The 19,204-nt window shown below is 46.7% G+C and overlaps 1 protein-coding gene across 1 annotated transcript in view; it reads left to right on the top strand.

Moving 5' to 3' along the window:
* The first annotated feature begins 1,366 nt into the window (after positions 1-1,366).
* The window catches only part of TMPRSS9 (transmembrane serine protease 9), a 99,107-nt gene continuing 81,269 nt past the window's right edge, over positions 1,367-19,204 (top strand). The window contains exon 1 of the mRNA XM_054013304.1: positions 1,367-1,446. The gene's annotated coding sequence lies outside the window, so the exon portion shown is untranslated. The remainder of the gene's footprint in view (positions 1,447-19,204) is intronic.

The raw sequence follows: 19,204 nt of genomic DNA, 5'->3' as shown, positions 1-19,204 counted from the left end.
GCTGGACTGCAAGAATTTAGGGCAAAAGAACCTAAAAAAGAATTTAGGGAACAATTTTCATCTTCCCAGCGCAATGAGGCAGGGAGGGAGGTTGGCCCAGTGGCTAGGGTGCTAGCTGCTGCTAAGGGACTGTAACAGGGTGAGACTCACCGCCACGGCGCCTCCTGCTGGTTGTCCAGGGAATTAGTGTTTCCAGCTCCAGAGCGCTCTCTGCAGGCCGGTGTCCCACTTGCTGCTGGACCCCAGTCTCTCCTGGACCCTGGTGCCCCTTTCAGGCCCAGGTGCTGCCCCTGTCAGTACCCCCCCACACACAGATCTGAGTCTCCCCTCCCCAGGGAGCCCCCACCCTCTATCCCCACCTTGTCTCAGTCTATGGCCACTGTCAGTTATCACCTAGCCCCCGTTCCCTGGGGCAAACTGCAGTGTAAGTGCCACTCATCACTGGAAAGGGGGAGGGGGGGTTGGACCTGTTGCCTCTGCCTGCCCTTGGGCTGCCCTCGGCAACCCCAGTACCTTCTTTGGCCTTTAACTAGGCCTGCAGCTTGGGGGCTTTCTAGGCCAGAACTCTCCAGCTCCTCTGGCCTTCCCCCAGCCCTGCTTCAGTCTTGGTACCCTCTCAGCTTCTAGCCCCTTCCCTCTCCACCACTAGAGAGAAATTCTCAGAGCTGCTGCCTCACAGCCCTTTTATAGAGCCAGCTGTGGCCTGATTGGGGAGTTGCCCCAGCTGTGGCTGTTTCCCCAATCAACCTAGCTTTTCCTTCCCTGCCACAGCCCTCTCCCCGGGCTGTTTAGCCTTTTAAGGCAGGAGCGGGTGACCACCTGGATTTCCTGGGTGACCCTACGTGAGGTTCTCCCCATCTGGGATATGGGGCTAATGGTGTTTCCTGCCACACACAGAGCTACTGTGAAGGTAAATTCATTAACAATTGTGAAGAGAGCCATAGAAGTACGACAGACAGATTGACAGCCTTTTGGTTTGAAAAGTGAAGCTGTCAAATGGCCCTGTCATATTGTGTCCTGTGTGTACAGGGTCCTGCATTTGCTGATTTTCCTCACCAGCACAGTTTACCGAAACCATCCCAGCTCTGGGGAGCAGGGTGGGTTCTGTTCTGCTTGCCCAACAGCAACAGAACTGTGAAGTAAGTGCCTCGGGCACTGTCTTTGTGCTTTAAACTGAACCCTTACGTCTGGAGTGTGAAGAATCTCAGGCACATCTTAGAGTAGAACTGCACTGCAAGGCGAATCTCCTGTGGGTCTCTTAGCCCTGCGCCTTTAAGCTCCGTATGCAAACTTACGGCACACCTCCCTCTCTTCCCAGCAAACATCCCTCAGCTAGTGTAACTGAGCAGGCAGTGAGTGAGGGGAGCTTATGGGGAGGCACCTGAGCTGGATGAAAGAGCTTTTCTCGAGGAAAACACCTCAGTGGAAAGAAGAAGAGCAAAGCAGGTGAGTTACTGCAACTTCCTAAAAGTCATTCTTCATTTCCCTGCAGGTTAGCATCGTTGCATAGCAGGAGCCGAGCTGGTGATTCCTGGATGAGTTCTCACTAACCCCGCCGGTTTCTTGCTGCACTATTTTCTGAGCTGCACACACTCTGCACATTCAGTAGGAAAAAGTAAATTCAGACTATTTTTCAAGTGACCCCCAGCAGAAGCCTGCAGTAGTTATTGGAGGGATTGGACGGTTGGAAGGCTCCTTCACGCCTTGTCTCTTTCTCCACAAAGCTGGCTAATTTTTTGCTCTTTGAGTTGAGCGATTTCAAGATTAAGAACAGCTCCTCTGCCTGAACGGGGCACCAAGAGCAGCTCCTCTCTAGAGAATAAATCCATATGCATGGAGAAAGCCTGGCTATTTGATTGGAATTGGGGAACCAGACATTAGTTGCTGAAGTTCTTGGATATTAATAGGTTGTTTTTATTCTGTTTTATATTTTATTTTAAAATGTTTTAATGTGTTACATGTCCATAACTTAGTACTAAGGTACCAGTATTTCCCAGTTACTTAAGGATAAGTAATTTTCCTTAACAATGGAACATAGAGCTGTTCACTTACTGCAGTGGTTCTCAAACTTTTGTTCTGGAGATTTCTTTCATATAGCAAGCCTCTGAGTGTGACCCCCTTATAAATTAAAAACATCTTTTTATATATTTAACACCATTATACATGTTGGAGGCAAAGCAGAGTTTGGGGTGGAGGCTGACAGCTCGCAACCCCCCAGGTAATGACCTTGTGACCCCTGAGGGGTCCTGATCCCCAGTTTGAGAACCCCTGACTTACTGGATGAGAAGAGTTGATTTCTGTGTCTTACACTGATCCCTGTTCAGCATTAAAGTGTTACACCTGTAACTAGGAGGCGGGTACCCTTCTGGTTTTAATGGGATCCTTCTCTTGCATATTAGAAATCCTGTGGAGATTTGCAAAGGCACAAATGGCGTTTTAATGCCCGTTGACGATCCAGGGAAATAAGGCATCTCATTGCCAAGCTCCCCCACTATGGATCTTTTCAAGGCATTTCATGTTTGGTAATAAGCTGGGAGGTGGTGTCATTTTCCACCATTTTCCCATCCAGACAGAGCCTGGCTGCCAAGAAAGAAGGCTTGGTTTCTTTGGAAAATGCTGTTTCTCAGCCTCTTTGGAATGCCTTGGGTAAGAAAGGACGGCAGTAGTAGTAGTGCTGGAAGCCACAAATCAAGGTTTACAACACTTCACATGTACACAGAATTATGAGCATTCAAATTCAGAGAAAATACAAAAAATACAGTGTTAAGAGCAGTCAATATAGATAAGGGGGAAACCAATAAATGTATTAAATATGTTCAACATGCACACATGGATAAACTCGGGATTGTAAAGCATGTTGACATTAGTATGGGTACTGGTATGATGTGGGTACTGGATATTATGAGCATTGGATGGAGTATAGCCAATAACTAACTGGGGAGTAAAACAGCCAAGTACTGTGCATAGTTTCTGTATTGACAGCTAGTACGTGAGTCAGTACATGAGCTGCTTTGTTGGGGTCAGGGTGCAGAGCCTGTCAGCAGAAGAGGATTGGCTGAGAGTTGGAGCACTCTGTGTTTTTAAGCATTCCCCAGAATCTCTTGGCTTTGAGCCAGTCTTGCCCTGTGTGTGAATGGCCCTGCCTCAGAACTGTGTCATCCTCAAGGCCAGCATCACATCATTTCTTTGTGAAGAGCTGAGCTGGGTTAGTACATTCTGGGGTGGGTTTGACTGGACAGTTCAAAGGTTGGTCCCAGCAGTAAGTTCTCAGGGGCTGAGTCCAAACCTTTCTCTGGGCTCTGAGATGGACATTATGCAATATCAAAATATCTGGGGCCTGATCCTACAATCATAGAAGTCAATGATTAAAACTCCCACTGACTCAACTGATGCTGATTCCAATCACCCGATTTAACTTCTATTTTGGGTCCTGTTCCTGAAGTGAAGTCACCTGTGTTCTAGGTAGCTCTAGCCTTGTGGGGGCGCTCATTGCAAAGGACACTTGCCAGCCTATACAGGATTTCTGTGCTAATAAACATCTATCAATAAACTTGAAAACAAGTTGAGCCCAGGGGGGAGGGATAGCTCAGTGGTTTGAGCATTGGCCCGCTAAACCCAGCAGTGTGAGTTCAATCCTTGAGGGGGCCATTTAGGGATCAGAGCAAAAATCTGTTTGGGGATTGGTCCTACTTTGAGCAGGGGGTTGGACTAGATGACCTCCTGAGGTCCCTTCCAACCCTGATAGTCTATGTGAAAGTGAGGTGTAAACAATGCTGCTAATTTGTTTGTCAGTCAATTCTCCTGTTTATCCACAAGATGGAGACCTCTGGTTAAGCCCTTAATGTTCCAGGGTGAAATCCTGGCTCCACTGACATCAATGGAGTCAGAATTTCCTCCTCATTCTTTATATTAGGACAGACATCCTGAGCAGAGGGGGAAAGGGGCTGTGACCAAAAGGAGACACATGTGGGCTTGGAAGTTATTTAAGCAAATGAGCTATTTCCAACACTAATGAGTTTAGATCATGGGCTGGAAAGCAGAGGCTTAAATTGTGGTTCTATTTTGAAAAGTTACTAGGTAAAAATGGCATTGTCTTACTCTACAGATGTGTTCCCTGTGTGTATTTAGTGTTCTAGCTCTTTATTATGTATATAGCTCTATGGAGCCACACAGTAATGGAACAGGGAACTGGAGTATAGTCTAGTTCTCTCATCCCCAACAGAATTTTTACATAAATACCAATGGCAGGTGCCTATTCAGAGTTCACTCTAGATAGAGAATTTGAAGACGCTGAATTTGGGCAGGTGTAACTGATCTCAGAACCGTTGTTACTGGTGACAATGTGAGAGCCAGAGACAAACTGAGCTTGATTCTCAGATCCCAGGCTGAGGTTGCGGGACTGGCAGGTAGGGGGGGAAAAAATCTTTTTACTTGTAAACTGAGCAAAGGTTGGAGATTGAGAGGGACAGTAAACAAGGAGACCTCCAAGGCCATTTTTAGAGTCACACATCAGTCAGTTTTCTTAAGGGGAAAGGGTTTGTCAGACTATACCTGCAATACGCATGCTTGGTGCTGACCCAGCATGGCTGTGGCTCACGTTCAAAGCACTTCTTCTAAAGAGCCAGGGCCGGTTAGCTCCACACAGCACGTGGGGTTCTTAGTAGATCGCTTGCTATGGCAGCTACTGAGCTGTTCGTCTTTAGGAATTCATTTTTTTATCAGTAAAAAAGACCGCCCGGCATAGGAGTCAAAGACCCTGCAAGCCCTGTTGAATCACCCTTCTTTCAGCCTAGCTGTCTGTACAGTTCAGAGAGGATCCCCGCAGCCTTGGAGAAGCTGTACAATCCCATCAGCTTTAGTGGAGCCTGTGGACCCAGTGAGGGACAAGAAAACCTAAAACTCCAGTGCACAGAATTTGGAGCCAGCAGAATGACTCATGAACTACGGAGTTAGCTGCCACACCTAGCACAGGCTACGTTAGCCCAGGATTGAGTGACTTTTTATCAGTTAATCTGTGTACTGGGCTTTTGCCCTTCCTCACTGAGAGATGGTCTGTCCTGTGCAACCAGATTCCAAAGAAAAGGAATAGGCGCAGACAAGAGCGAGAGTTTGTGAGCCCTGGCTCAATCTGGCCTGCAAGCGCGTCTTGTATTCATGTAGATGGAATACGTGGGTCAAAGATGTTGACTAACCCAGCCACTGTCCTACATTCAACAGTTTTATGCCAGGTCAGGGTTGGGTACCCAGAGACCTCAGCCTGCTCAGTGCCACAGCAAACACACCATTGTTTTTTTAACCTTTTATTACAGATCGGGAAAAGACTGGAAAACAGTTAGAGCATTTGAAATGTAAGGCTTTCATTGTCACAGTGCCCCCTTTCCCTTTCCCTCTAGCTGGCGAGAGTCTTTAGAAGGCCCCCCCTTGTTTGACAGTCTCACAGATTATATCACAGATGGTGCTAATTGTCCTTTGGGGAAAAAGAGAAGAAGTTAATGGAGATGGGCTGGAGCTGGTGGTGAAGTCTGATCCCATTTCCTAGCAGACAAAACCAGACAGACCCACATAAGAGGAGAGAGACAAGAGCAGCACAGATCGAAAACGCAGCTTCGGTCTCTGGTGCTGACCCCCACTTGCCACCTCCCCGCTGGAAAAACATAGGCCCAGCCCGTGATGTGATCAGCTACTCCAAGACCTTGCAAACTTGTACCAGCGTTGGGCCGTTTAGGGTAGTGCTTTGAGCTGCCTCTCTGATCACAGGCTTACAGCAGTGTTGCAAAATATGCAGCCTGGGCTGGCCAAGCCAGGCTCTTGTTAGACAGGGGCCAAAGGAGAGGGCTAGAAAAGAGAAGAAATAAGGTAGGGAAGGGAAAGGATGCATTGGGGTGCAAGGAGACAAAGTCTCACATCCCAGGGGCTGGTTGGGATTCTGTTGGAGCTGGTGATGTCATCAGGCTCCCTGTCTCTGGCCCAGTTTGGTCAGGACAGCACTCAGAATTAGGATGAAGAAGGTCCAGGGTCCCAGGAGATGGTGGGAGTGGCAGCCATGGGGGTGAAGCTCTCTCCAATAGCTAATTGTTCTCCCCAAAATCTCCTTTTAAGGACCCCAGCTGGGAATGATGGGTGGGATAGCCTATCCCCTCATTGTTTTGTCCACCAATTAGGCTTAATTTCTGACATACCAAATTTTTGTTTATTAATTTTCAGTCCTCAATTCCTCGCATTTACCAGGCATGATCTTAACACAGTCCTTGAGTTCTACCAGGAGGCCTTTTTGTTTGGACAAATTCAGTTTTTCTGTCTCCCTTTCATGCCTTTTCTCATCAACGTTAGTTATTACTCTAGGTTATTGGGACATCCTGTGAACTTTCACTTACTTCCTACAGCTGAACTCACAGTTAGGGTAAATGTGTAGGCCCAATTATTACAGCACACTTGTATTCCAGACCTGGGCTCCCCACCAGCTCTGCTGATGCACCTCAGTCCTGACCAGCAGAACCTCTGTGTTCCAGGCCTGGTTTTGAGCATGCACGTGCATACACAGCTCTGCTGAGGCACGCTGTGTATTCCAGCCCTACTATTCTGTTGTGCCATAATGTGATGGGTTTGTGATGTGACAAATAGGGACAGGGATGTGAGCGCTAAACTCGTTAGGATTCAAACCTAGCTCTCCAAAGTAGCAGGCTTTTTTACTATCTCACTATGCCACCTGTTCTCTGAGATCAGTGCTATAGGTTATAAAGTGTCTGCAAATTATTCAGTCTGTGCTTGGTCCATCAGCAACTTCTATGACAGATTGCTGATGCATGATGTCTTGACACCAGAAATTCCTGGCCACGGAGAGTGAAAGCACAAGGCTGGGCACAGTCTTAAATTGAGACGTTTGACTTCAACCATCACCACTGGCCATTTCCACCCATGGCTGCATACACTCCTTCTGAGTTCCTCCAACTCCTCTGGATCAACCTCTGCTTTCTGCTGCCCCACCAAAGAATTATACCGTGGGTTTCAGGACAGATATGCTTTATCCTTCTGCCTTCTGCACTTTCAGAAGGTTAATAAACACACATTGAATTGTGCTTCTAAGTAAGTATTTTTATTTTCCATCTTTAACCCTTCTTCTTCCCTCCCATATGTTGGAGGGCTTTCCCTTCACCCTCTCCCCTGGTTCTTGTCATCCAGACAGAAAGCAGAAGACCAGAAGTCCAAAGTGCAGGCAATTCAATGTTCATTGGGGTGAGTTCCAAGCAAGAATCTCCAGAGCTCTACACGCCGGCAGGTTCTGTTTCCCAGTGCTTCGTTCCCAGCTGTGATGCCGCAAAGCCTTGCCTGTGTCACCGTTCCCCTCCCACCTCCTCCTTCTTAGCAGGCCCAAATGCACCTGCAATGCACACCTACAGTCCCACCCTTTTTGTACCCCATGGGAAGGGTAAGGCGTGAGGTTGTGCTACGGTCAGGAATGGGCATTTCTTTGGTCTTCTAGTGTTTTATACCTTCCCCTCTTTGCCCCTCCCGACTGGCTGCTTGACTTTGCCTTGAGATAGGGGTTGAGGCAACCTTAAAGTGTGTGTTCCAGTAACACTTTAACTGCTCTTATCTGTTCCCATTGTACTAACAAATCCAGCTGACTAGGAAGCAACATCACAGTCTTTGTCCTTTATTTACACATATTAGTATAAGATAGGAGTATCAAAAGTCAAACCCAAAGTTCTATCCCAGGCTAACAAACAGACCCATATACTAACACTACACAGCCTCACCTCGTGCCAAATTCATGCAGCAATTCCCTGGGTTGTCCTGTCGCACACCCACTAGAGAGTGAGATTTAATCCAGGCTGAGGTTAATTTGACTGGATCTGTTGTGCCTAATAGGCCTACAAGGTGTACCCCTCTTGTGAGCTCAAATGTAAAATGTATGTGAAAGTTCATATGATGTTACAATAACCATGAAAAATAGGTCAATTCTGAGTACAACATGAATATTGTAACAAGTGAAAAAAAAAAAGCTGCATTAGTCTAAAACATGATATAATCCAAGGACTGTTGAAATTATGCTTGATAAAAACAGAACATGTTGAACCATAAATTAAAAGACCAAAACTGGTGTGACGGATATTAGGGCTAACTGGTGGACAAAATAATGAGGGAGATGAACTGTGACGGGTGCTTTTCCTTAAAGAGCTTTTGAGCTCCTTAAAGAGAGATTCTGAAAAATAAAGGTCAGTTCAGGTCAGCTGTCTCCCATCTTCTGTCCCACGTGGCTGCCACACTGCAGTTCATCTCTGCTCATCTCACCTCAGTCCCTGGAAAAATCATGGAGCAGGTCCTTAAGGAATCGATTTTGAAGCACTTGAAGGAGAGCAAGGTGATCAGGAACAGTCAACATGGAATCACCAAGGGCAAGTCATGTCTGACCAACCTGATTGCCTTCTATGACGAGATAACTGGCTCTGTGGATATGGGGAAAGTGGTGGATATGATATAGCTTGATTTTAGCAAAGATTTTGACATGGTCTCTCACAGTATTCTTGTCAGCAAGTTAAAGAAGTATGGATTGGATGAATGGATTTTAAGGTGGATAGAAACCTGGCTAGATCGTCAGGCTCAATGGGTCATGATCAACAGCTCGATGTCTACTTGGCAGTCAGTATCAAGCGGAGTGCCCCAGGGGTTGGGGTTTAACATCTTCATTAGTGATCTGGATGATGGGATGGATTGCACCCTCAGCAAGTTCGCGGATGACACTAAGCTCGGGGGGAGAGGTAGATACTCTGGAGGGTAGGGATAGGGTCCAGAGTTACCTTGACAAATTGGAGGATTGGGCCAAAAGAGAGCTGATGAGGTTCAACAAGGACAAGTGCAGAGTCCTGCACTTAGGACAGAAGAATCCCATGGACTGCTACAGGCTGGGGACTGACTGACTAAGTGGCAGTTCTGCAGAAAAGGACCTGGGGATTACAGTGGATGAGAAGCTGGATATGAGTCAACAGTGTGCCCTTGTTGCCAAAAAGACTAACGGCATATTGAGCTGCATTAGTAGGAGCGTTGCCAGCAGATTGAGGGAAGTGATTATTCCCCTCTATTTGGCAGTGGTGAAGCCACACCTGGAGTGTTGCGTCCAGTTTTGGGCCTACCACTAAAAGAAGGATGTGGACAAATTGGAGAGAGCCCAGAGGGAAAATGGTTAGGGGACTGGGGCACATGACTTATGAGGAGAGGATGAGGGAACTGGGCTTATTTAGTCTGCAGAAGAGAAGAACGAGGGAGGATTTGATAGCAGCATTCAGCTATCTGAAGGGGAATTCCAAAGAGGATGGAGCTCTGCTGTTCTCAGTGGTGGCAGATGACAGAACAAGGAGCAATGGTCTCAAGTTGTAGTGGGGGAGGCCTAGGTTGGATATTAGGAAACACTATTTCACTAGGAGGGTGGTGAAGTACTGGCCCGGCTTGACAAAGCCCTGGCTGGGATGATTTAGTTGGGGTTGGTCCTGCTTTGAGCAGAGGGTTGGACTATTTGACCTCCTGAGGTCTCTTCCAACCCTAATCTTCTTCTTCTATCTTGATTCTTTGAAAGGACTTTCTTCCTGAGAGGAAGACCAGCTTGCCTGAATTTTGTTCAAGCAACTTTGTTTTCAGCTGTGAAAGTCATCATGTTATCATGACAACCAGTCCTCAGCCCATCACCGGGGATGCCCAATTGCCAGCACAGCAGCAGCACATAGGATTCTGTGTTGTTTTTCCTTCTCTTCTTGTATTTTCTGCCCCCCCGCATTTCCTTCTATCCTCTCTCTCAGCTTTTCATCGAATCCTGAAGACAACTATGCTGTATTCATACAAGCCTGCCTTGTCTCAGAAGAAAAGATCCGATCAGATGAAATCCCTGACTAGACCATAAACCAGGATCCAAGCAGCAGGTGGTGTGATTAACTTCCCAGCCAAAAGCATCCACTTGTAACTAACCAGAGGTCCAGTGTTCCAAAAACATTAACCAAAGCTAGATTTCACCCATCTTTTCTACCCTCTCTCTCCTTCACCAGTCTGTCTGATTGTTATAAGAGCAGGATAAATAGATACCCTGTATGCATCAGGACTGAGTAAAATTAACCCTTTCCTTTTCATCAAAGAAAGGTTATTCTGAAAATATGAGACTGATATTTTGCCTTCAAAAGGAGAAAGGCTTTAAAGGTTCATAGAATGTCAGGGTTGGAAGGGACCTCAGGAGGTCATCTAGTCCAACCCCCTGCTCAAAGCAGGACCAATTCCCAACTAAATCATTCCAGCCAGGGCTTTGTCAAGCCTGACCTTAAAAACCATTAAGGAAGGAGATTCCACCACCTCCCTAGGTAACCCATTCCAGTGCTTCACCACCCTCCTAGTGAAAAAGTTTTTCCGAATATCCAACCTAAACCTCCCCAACTGCAACTTGAGACCATTACTCCTTGTTCTGTCATCAGGTACCACTGAGAACAGTCTAGATCCATCCTCTTTGGAACCCCCTTTCAGGTAGTTGAAAGCAGTTATCAAATCCCCCCTCATTCTTCTCTTCTGCAGACTAAACAATCCCAGTTCCCTCAGCCTCTCCTCATAAGTCATGTGCTCCAGACCCCTAATCAGTTTTGTTGCCCTCCGCTGCACTCTTTCCAATTTTTCCTCATCCTTCTTGTAGTGTGGGGCCCAAAACTGGACACAGTACTCCAGATGAGGCCTCACCAATGTCGAATAGAGGGGAGCGATCACGTCCCACGATCTGCTGGCAATGCCCCTACTTATACAGCCCAGAATGCCGTTAGCCTTCTTGGCAACAAGGGCACACTGTTGACTCATATCCAGCTTCTCGTCCACTGTAACCCCTAGGTCCTTTTTTGCAGAACTGCTTCCTAGCCATTCGGTCCCTAGTCTGTAACAGCGCATGGGATTCTTCCGTCCTAAGTGCAGGACTCTGCACTTGTCCTTGTTGAACCTCATCAGGTTTCTTTTGGCCCAATCATCTAATTTGTTTAGGTCCCTTTGTATCCTGTCCCTATCCTCCAGCATATCTACCACTCCTCCCAGTTTAGTGTCATCTGCAAACTTGCTGAGAGTGCAGTCCACGCCATCCTCCAGATCATTAATGAAGATATTGAACAAAACCAGCCCCAGGACCGACTCCTGGAGCACTCCACTTGAAACCGGCTGCCAACTAGACATGGAGCTGTTGATCACTACCCGTTGGGCCCGACGATCTAGCCAGCTTTCTATCCAGCTTACAGTCCATTCATCCAGCCCATACTTCTTTAACTTGCTGGCAAGAATACTGTGGGAGACTGTATCAAAAGCTTTGCTAAAGTCAAGGAATAACACATCCACTGCTTTCCCCTCATCCACAGAGCCAGTTATCGCCTCATAGAAGGCAGTTAGGTTAGTCAGGCATGACTTGCCCTTGGTGACTCCATGCTGACTGTTCCTGATCACTTTCTTCTCCTCTAAGTGCTCCAGAATTGATTCCTTGAGGACCTGCTCCATGATTTTTCCAGGGACTGAGGTGAGGCTGACTGGCCTGTAGTTCCCTGGATCCTCCTTCTTCCCTTTTTTAAAGATGGGCACTATATTAGCCTTTTTCCAGTCATCTGGGACCTCCCCCAATCCCCAGGAGTTTTCAAAGATAATGGCCAATGGCTCTGCAATCACATCCGCCAACTCCTTTAGCACCCTCGGATGCAGCGCATCCGGCCCCATGGACTTGTGCTCGTCCAGTTTTTCTAAATAGTCCCGAACCACTTCTTTCTCCACAGAGGGCTGGTCACCTTCTCCCCATACTGTGCTGCCCAGTGCAGCAGTCTGGGAGCTGACCTTGTTCGTGAAGACAGAGGCAAAAAAATCATTGAGTACATTAGCTTTTTCCACATCCTTTCTTCCTTGTGTCAGGATCCTGAACTCGACCATCTCATGGTCACTGCCTCCCAGGTTCCCATCCACTTTTGCTTCCCCTACTAATTCTTCCCGGTTTGTAAGCAGCAGGTCTAGAAGAGCTCTGCCCCTAGTTGGTTCCTCCAGCACTTGCACCAGGAAATTGTCCCCTACACTTTCCAAAAACTTCCTGGATTGTCTGTGCACCGCTGTATTGCTCTCCCAGCAGATATCAGGGTGATTAAAGTCTCCCATGAGAACCAGGGCCTGCGATCTAGTAACTTCTGCTAGTTGCCAGAAGAAAGCCTCGTCCACCTAATCCCCCTGGTCTGGTGGTCTATAGCAGACTCCCACCACAACATCACCTTTGTTGCTCACACTTCTAAACTTAATCCAGAGACTCTCAGGTTTTTCTGCAGTTTCAAACCGGAGCTCTGAGCAGTCATACTCCTCTCTTACATACAGTGCAACTCCCCCATCTTTTCTGCCCTGCCTGTCCTTCCTGAATAGTTTATATCCATCAATGACAGCACTCCAGTCATGTGAGTTATCCCACCAAGTCTCTGTTATTCCAATCACATCATAGTTCCTTGACTGTGCCAGGACTTCCAGTTCTCCCTGCTTGTTTCCCGTGCTTCTTGCATTTGTGTATAGGCACTTTAGATAACTCGCTGATTGTTCTGCTTTCTCAGTCTGAGACAGGAGTCCTCTTCTCTTGCACTCTCCTGCTCGTGCTTCCTTCCGGTATCCCATTTCTCCACTTACCTCAGGGCTTTGGTCTCCTTCCCCCGATGAACCTAGTTTAAAGCCCTCCTCAGTAGATTAGCCAGCCTGCTGGCGAAGATGCTCTTCCCTCTCTTCGTTAGGTGGAGCCCGTCTCTGCCTAGCACTCCTTCTTGGAACACCATCCCATTGTCGAAGAATCCAAAGCCTTCTCTCCGACACCGCCTGCGTAGCCATTCGTTGACTTCCATGATTCGACGGTCTCTACCCAGGCCTTTTCCCTGCACAGGGAGGATGGATGAGAACACCACTTGCACCTCAAACTCCTTTATCCTTCTTCCCAGAGCCACGTAGTCTGCAATGATCCACTCAAAGTCATTCTTGGCAGTATCATTGGTGCCCACGTGGAGAAGCAGGAAGGGGTAGCGATCCGAGGGTTTGCTGAGTCTTGGCAGTCTCTCCGTCACATCGTGAATCCTAGCTCCTGGCAAGCAGCAGACCTCTCAGTTTTCCCGGTCGGGGCGGCAGATCGATGACTCAGTCCCCCTGAGGAGGGAGTCCCCGACCACCACCACCCTCCTCCTCCTCTTGGGAGTGGTGGTCGTGGAACCCCCATCCCTAGGACAGTGCATCTTTTGCCTTCCAATCGGTGGAGTCTCCTTCTGCTCCCTTCCCTCAGATGGGCCATCTAGTCCACTCTCCGCATTAGTACCTGTAGAGAGAACATGGAAACGATTGCTCACCTGTATCTCCATTGCTGGTGCATGGACGCTCCTCTTTCTCCTTCTGGAGGTCACATGCTGCCAAACCTCTTCACAATCCTTCTGTCCCTGCTGTGCCTGCTCTGAATCTTCAGAACATTGTGGCCGTAGAAGCATCTCCTGACGTCTGTCCAGGAAATCTTCATTTTCCCTTATGCAACGCAGAGTCGATACTCGTTTCTCCAGGCCTCGAACCTTCTCTTCCAATATGGAGACCAGCTTGCCCTTCGTACAGACAAAGTCGCTTCTGTCCTGTGGAAGAAAGACAAACATGGCCCAGCCTGTGCAGGTGACAACAGCTGATCGCTCACCTTCCACATCACCGTCCTCTTAAGAACTTCCTCAACTGTTGCAGGAACTACTCAGAGAAACCTGCAGATGAAAGCCTCAGTGCGCTCTCCCTAGGCAAACTCCCGCTGTTAGCCTCTGCTGTTCACCGCTCAGCTGGTTCGCTGCTGACTGCCCTTATATACCAGTCAGGCCCACTCAAGGCCCAGCTGGAACAAAGTACTCCCAATTCACAAAACACAGCCCCTGCAACGGACACTCAGATACTCACCAACACAGCCCCCCTAATGCAGCACTTAGCGTACCTCCTCTCGGACAGCTCCCAGGCAAACTCCCTCTGTTAGCCTTCGCTGTTCGCCACTGTCCGTTACTAATAAACTCTCAGACTTTAAGGCCAAAAGGGACAATCCTGGTCTTCTAGTCTGACCTCCTGCACATTGGAGGCCACAGATCCTCACCCACACCCACTTCTGTAATAGACCACTGGCCTCTGGCTGAGTTACTAAAGTCCTCAAATCATAGAATCATAGAATATCAGGGTTTTAGAATATCATAGTTTAAAGAATTCACGTTACAGAGAATCCACCATTTACACTAATTTAAACCAGCAAGTGACTTATGCCCCATGCTGCAGAGGAAGGCTAAAAAACCGCAGGGTCTCTGCTGATCTGAACCTGGTAAAAATTACTTAACCACTCCAAATATGGCGATCAGTTAGACCCTGAGCATGTGGGAAAGACCCACCAACCAAACACCAGAGAAAGAATTCTCTGTAGTAACTCAGAGCCAACCCCCTCTAGTGTTCCCTTTCTGGCCATTGGGGATATTTGCTGCTAGCAGCCACAGGTGGGTTACATGCCATTGTAGGCAGTCTCATCAGACCATCCCCCCATAAACTCAATCTTGAAGCCAGTGAGGTTTTTTTTCCTTGCGCTACTCCCCTTGGAAGGCTGTTCCCGAACTTCACTCCTCTGATGGTTAAAAACCTTCATCTAATTTCAAGCCTAAACTTGTTGATGGCCAGTCTATATCCATTTGTTCTTGTGTCCACATTCGCACTTAACTTAAATAACTCCTCTCCTTCCCTGGTATTTATCCCTCTGATGTATTGATGGAGAGCGATCATATCTCCCCTCAACCTTTATTATCCCCTTGGTTAGACTAAACAAGCTTCTTGAGTCTCATCTGATAAGGGAGGTTTTCCCTTCTTCTGATCATCCTAGTAGCCCTTCCCCGCACCTGTTCCAGTTTGAATCCACCTTCCTTAAACATGGGCCATCAGAATTGCACACCATATTCCAGATGAGGTCTCTCCAGTGCCTTGTATTATGATACTAACACTTCCCTGTATCTACTGGAAATACCTGGTCTGATGCACTCTAGGACTGCATTAGCCTTTTTTCATGTCCGTATCACATTGGGGGGCTCTTCGTCATCCTGTGATCAACCAATACACCCAGGTCTTTCTCCTCCTCTGAAAACTGACCATCTATTCCTACCCTTTGTTTCCTGTCTTTTAGCCAGTTACTGATCCATGAGAGGACCTTCCCTCTTATCCAATGACAGCTTAAGAGCCTTTGGTGAGGGACCTTGTCAAAGGCTTTCTGAAAATCTAAATACACTGGATGACCCTTGCCACATGCTTTTGATCCCCCTCAAAGAATTCTAGTAAATTGGTGAGGCATGATTTCTCATTACAAAAACAATATTGACTATTCCCCAAAAAATTATGCTCATCTATATGTCTGATAATTCTGTTCTTTACTATAGTTTCAACCAGTTTGCCCAGTACTGAAGTTAGGCGTATTGCCTGTAATTACCAGGATCACCCCCTTTTTAAAACTTAGCATCACATTAGCTATCCTCCAGTCATCTGGCACAGAAGCTGATTTAAATGATAGGTTATATATCACAGTTAGTAGTTCTGCAATTTCACATTTGAGTTCCTTCAGAACTCTTGGGTGATATCATCTGGTCCTGGTGACTTATTACTGTTTAGTTTATGAATTTGTTCCAAAACCACCTCTAATGGCACCTCAATCTGGGTCAATTACCATTTACCTCTATGTCCTTAACTACTTTCTCTTTCAAAATTTGTTCCAAGCCCTTGCATACAGTTGAGGTCGAACTAACAGGCCTTAGTTTCCTAGATCACTTTTTTTCCCTTTCTAAAAAATAGGAACGATATTAGTAATTCTCAAGTCATTGATATGACCCCTGAGTTTAGAGATTCATTAAAAATCTTTGCTATTGGGCTGGCAATTTCATGTGTCAGTTCCTTTCATAGTCTGGGAGGGAGATTATCTTACTTCCACTCCCATTAAGCTGTTTGAGTCTGAGCAGTCCCATTTCTTCTTTCCTTGTTTTCATTTTATTTATTTGGTTATAGAACATTTTACTATTGGTTTTAATTCCCTTTGCCAGGTCCATTCTGCTTGGCTCTTGGCGGTTCTCACTCTTCCCTACACTTTGTGACCTCCAAGTGGTATCTTTCCTTGCAGATCCATCCCACCTTCAATACCTTGTAGGCTTTCTGCTTTCTCTTAATCACCTGTTTGAGATGCTTGTTCATCCAGTTTGGTCTGCAACCCTTCCCTACAATTCTATTTCCCTCCCTACTCAGGTGAAGTCCATCCCATGAGAACAGTCATTTGTCCGCGAATGCCTCCCAGTGGTCGAACATCCCAAAGTTCTCCTTATAGCACCACTGCCTGAGCGATCTGTTGATCATCATAATATTGTCTTGCCTTTGTTCTCCTCCTCCAGGGACAGGCAGAATCCCACTGAAGATCATCTGAGCCTCCATTTCCTTAAGTGTCTTCCCCAGCCTGGCATAGTCTCCCTGAATGTGTTCCAGCAAGAGTCTAGCTGTATCATTTCTTCCCATGTGAAGGACAATCAGTGAATTCTTTCCCCCTCCCATTAGGGCCCTCTTCAGTCTCAGGTCCACATCCTGTATCTTCACTCCTGGCAGACAGCACACCCCTCCGTTCTCTGGACCAGTTCTGGTGACAGGCCTGCCAGTTTTTCTGAGTAGAGAGTCCCTAGTCACATAGAGCTGCCTCTTCCTGGTGATGGTGCGATTCTCCAGCCTTCCACCTGTTCTTTCTGTCTGCAAGTCCTCTTGTCTTTTGTTCTCATTTGCAATCTTCTGTGAGTCATCCTCTGTCCTCCTGGGGCTCCAAACTCTGGCTATCTCCATTGACTCTTCCCCTCTTCTTGTAGGGCTAGCCGCTCTTCTCTTCCTCCTGGCCCTCCCACCTTCTGTTAGTGCCTCCTGTGCCCCTTCAGCCTCCAGCTCAGAAAACCTCTTCCTGAGCTCTGTTTCTCCTTCACCATATACTTCAGAGTCTTTTCCTCTGCCTGGTTCCCATAGTCACATGCTTACACTGGCCACTTTCCTCACCCAGCAGTCTCCCGTCACAGTTCTGCTGTTCAGCTTGCATCTGCAAGTCTTGACTTTTCCCTTCAGCCTTCCCTCCAGCATCTGCTCAAATCCCCTTTGAAATTCAACCATAGATGACTTGTGCCTCCCCATACTGGGGCGGGGGCACAATCTAAAGGGGAGGATATGTGACTGCCCTATGTGTTTCCCCTGCCCAGCGACCCCGCCTGCCAGGGCCGGCCCACAACGTTTTGGCACCTGAGGCGGGGAGCTCAAATGACGCCCCCATGTCCCCTCACTTGAGCCAAAACTTTTAAAGGTCTCAATTCTGCCTTCTTCCTGTTCTACTCCTCTCATGGTACTACTCTGCTACGTACCCCAATAAAGGAGAACTAATGACTTAAAATGCCTTGTTCAAAAATTTTAAATAACACTTAACTTTCAAATGCCTGAACAGCAAATGTAACTTTTCTTGTCTGCATAGTAAACACTGGCATTTTTATCTGTTTGAATAATCAAAGTGGTACTTTCCGTGCCTTTTTAGTTGCAAAGATTTGAACTGCTTCCTGAAGGTCCACAGTCTGGGCCAGCTCATGCTCTATTGAGAAGGTTGCAAGGCCGACCAGCCTCTGCTGTGTTATTGTGGAGCATAGATGTGTTTTTATTAACTTCAGCTTGGAGAAGCTGCGTTCTCCACTGGCAACTGTTACAGGAAGTGTTAGACGTATGCGCAGAGCAACAAAAGCATTTGGAAACAGGGTGGTCATCTTATTTGTGCACATATATTCCAGAATAGCCTTTGGAGTTGATCCTGCTGAAATGTATCTTGAAAGGGCTTTCAGTTCATTACCTAAATCACTCGCATCAATATCGCGCATGTCATCATGTGTCAACACTGTCTCTAGTGCCCTGTATTGCTGGTGTAGGTCTTATTCAGGTATAGTGAGGAGTTTTGGAATATCATATACAACATCCCAAATATACTGCTGTGTTCCTTGAGCTGCATGAAACGTTCTTCAACTGACTGTATTGCACAATCTAGCACCTGGTTAAAGAATTCAACTTTGAATTGTTGTTTGGGGTCTCTTATGGGATTATCCTGTGCATCGTAATCAAAATGTCGTCTTCTTCGGTGACTCTTGTATTCTTGAATGGGTGGGAAAATAGCTTCAGTGTGAAGTTCCTCTGCTAACTTCTGTGCACTCTTCAGAACGTTTTGAAATCCCTCATCTGACCGGTAAGACTGTAGGTATGACTTTGCTTTGTCCAGTTGTTCCATTGCTCCAGATATATCAAGGTCAACACCTTGGAGTCTCTTGCTTACAACATTTATTTCAAACAGTATGTCATGCCACAACACTAAGCCACACAGAAATTTGAAGTTATGTATTTTTCTGGTGATTCCATTTCCCTCTGCCACTGTTCTCCCACAAACAGTTCCTGTCATAGCATTATCCTCCATAATGGCAACTATGGCATCATCTATCTTCCCAATTTGGTGTTTGATAAACTTTATCGCCTCCACTCGACTTTCCCATCATGTGGCACTCAGTGGTTTCAGTGTCAGAGAGGATGTTCCCAGATGTTGCTTCAAAATTTGCCATCAATGAGTTGATGCAGAGAAAAATACATAGATGCTTTGAATTACATTAAAAAATTCAGCAGCCTCCCTGGAAGCTGACGCTGCATCACTGACCACCAAGTTCAATGAATGAGAACTGAACGGGACAAAAAAAGCTTGAGGGTTTAACTCTCGGATCAGTGTCTGCACTCCCTCTGTTCTTTCCTCTCATGTTGGCACCATTATCTGACCTCTCATGTCAGCTATCACAATTCCCATATCTTCCAGCTTTTTAAGAAGCACATTTGTCATACCAGCTCCTGTAGTATCATCAATGTCAATAAATTCTAGAAAATGATCTCTGACAGTCACCATTACAGGGACATTTTCACTAGGTTCTGTTGTTGTTACAAAACACACCATTAAAGTCATTTGTTCCATATGGTTGATGTCAGGTGTGCAGTCCAGAATAACAGAGTAATATCTTGCTGACTTCAGATCTGCCACAATCTTCTGTTTGACTTTTGTTGCCAGTAACTGTATGATCTCATTTTGAATTGTTTTTCCAACATAGTGGTGTGTGTACACTTCTTGGTGACTCTT

Source organism: Malaclemys terrapin, chromosome 24 (assembly GCF_027887155.1).
Source record: "Malaclemys terrapin pileata isolate rMalTer1 chromosome 24, rMalTer1.hap1, whole genome shotgun sequence".
Lineage (NCBI taxonomy): Eukaryota > Metazoa > Chordata > Testudines > Emydidae > Malaclemys > Malaclemys terrapin.
This window is presented reverse-complemented; position numbering and strand designations above follow the sequence as displayed.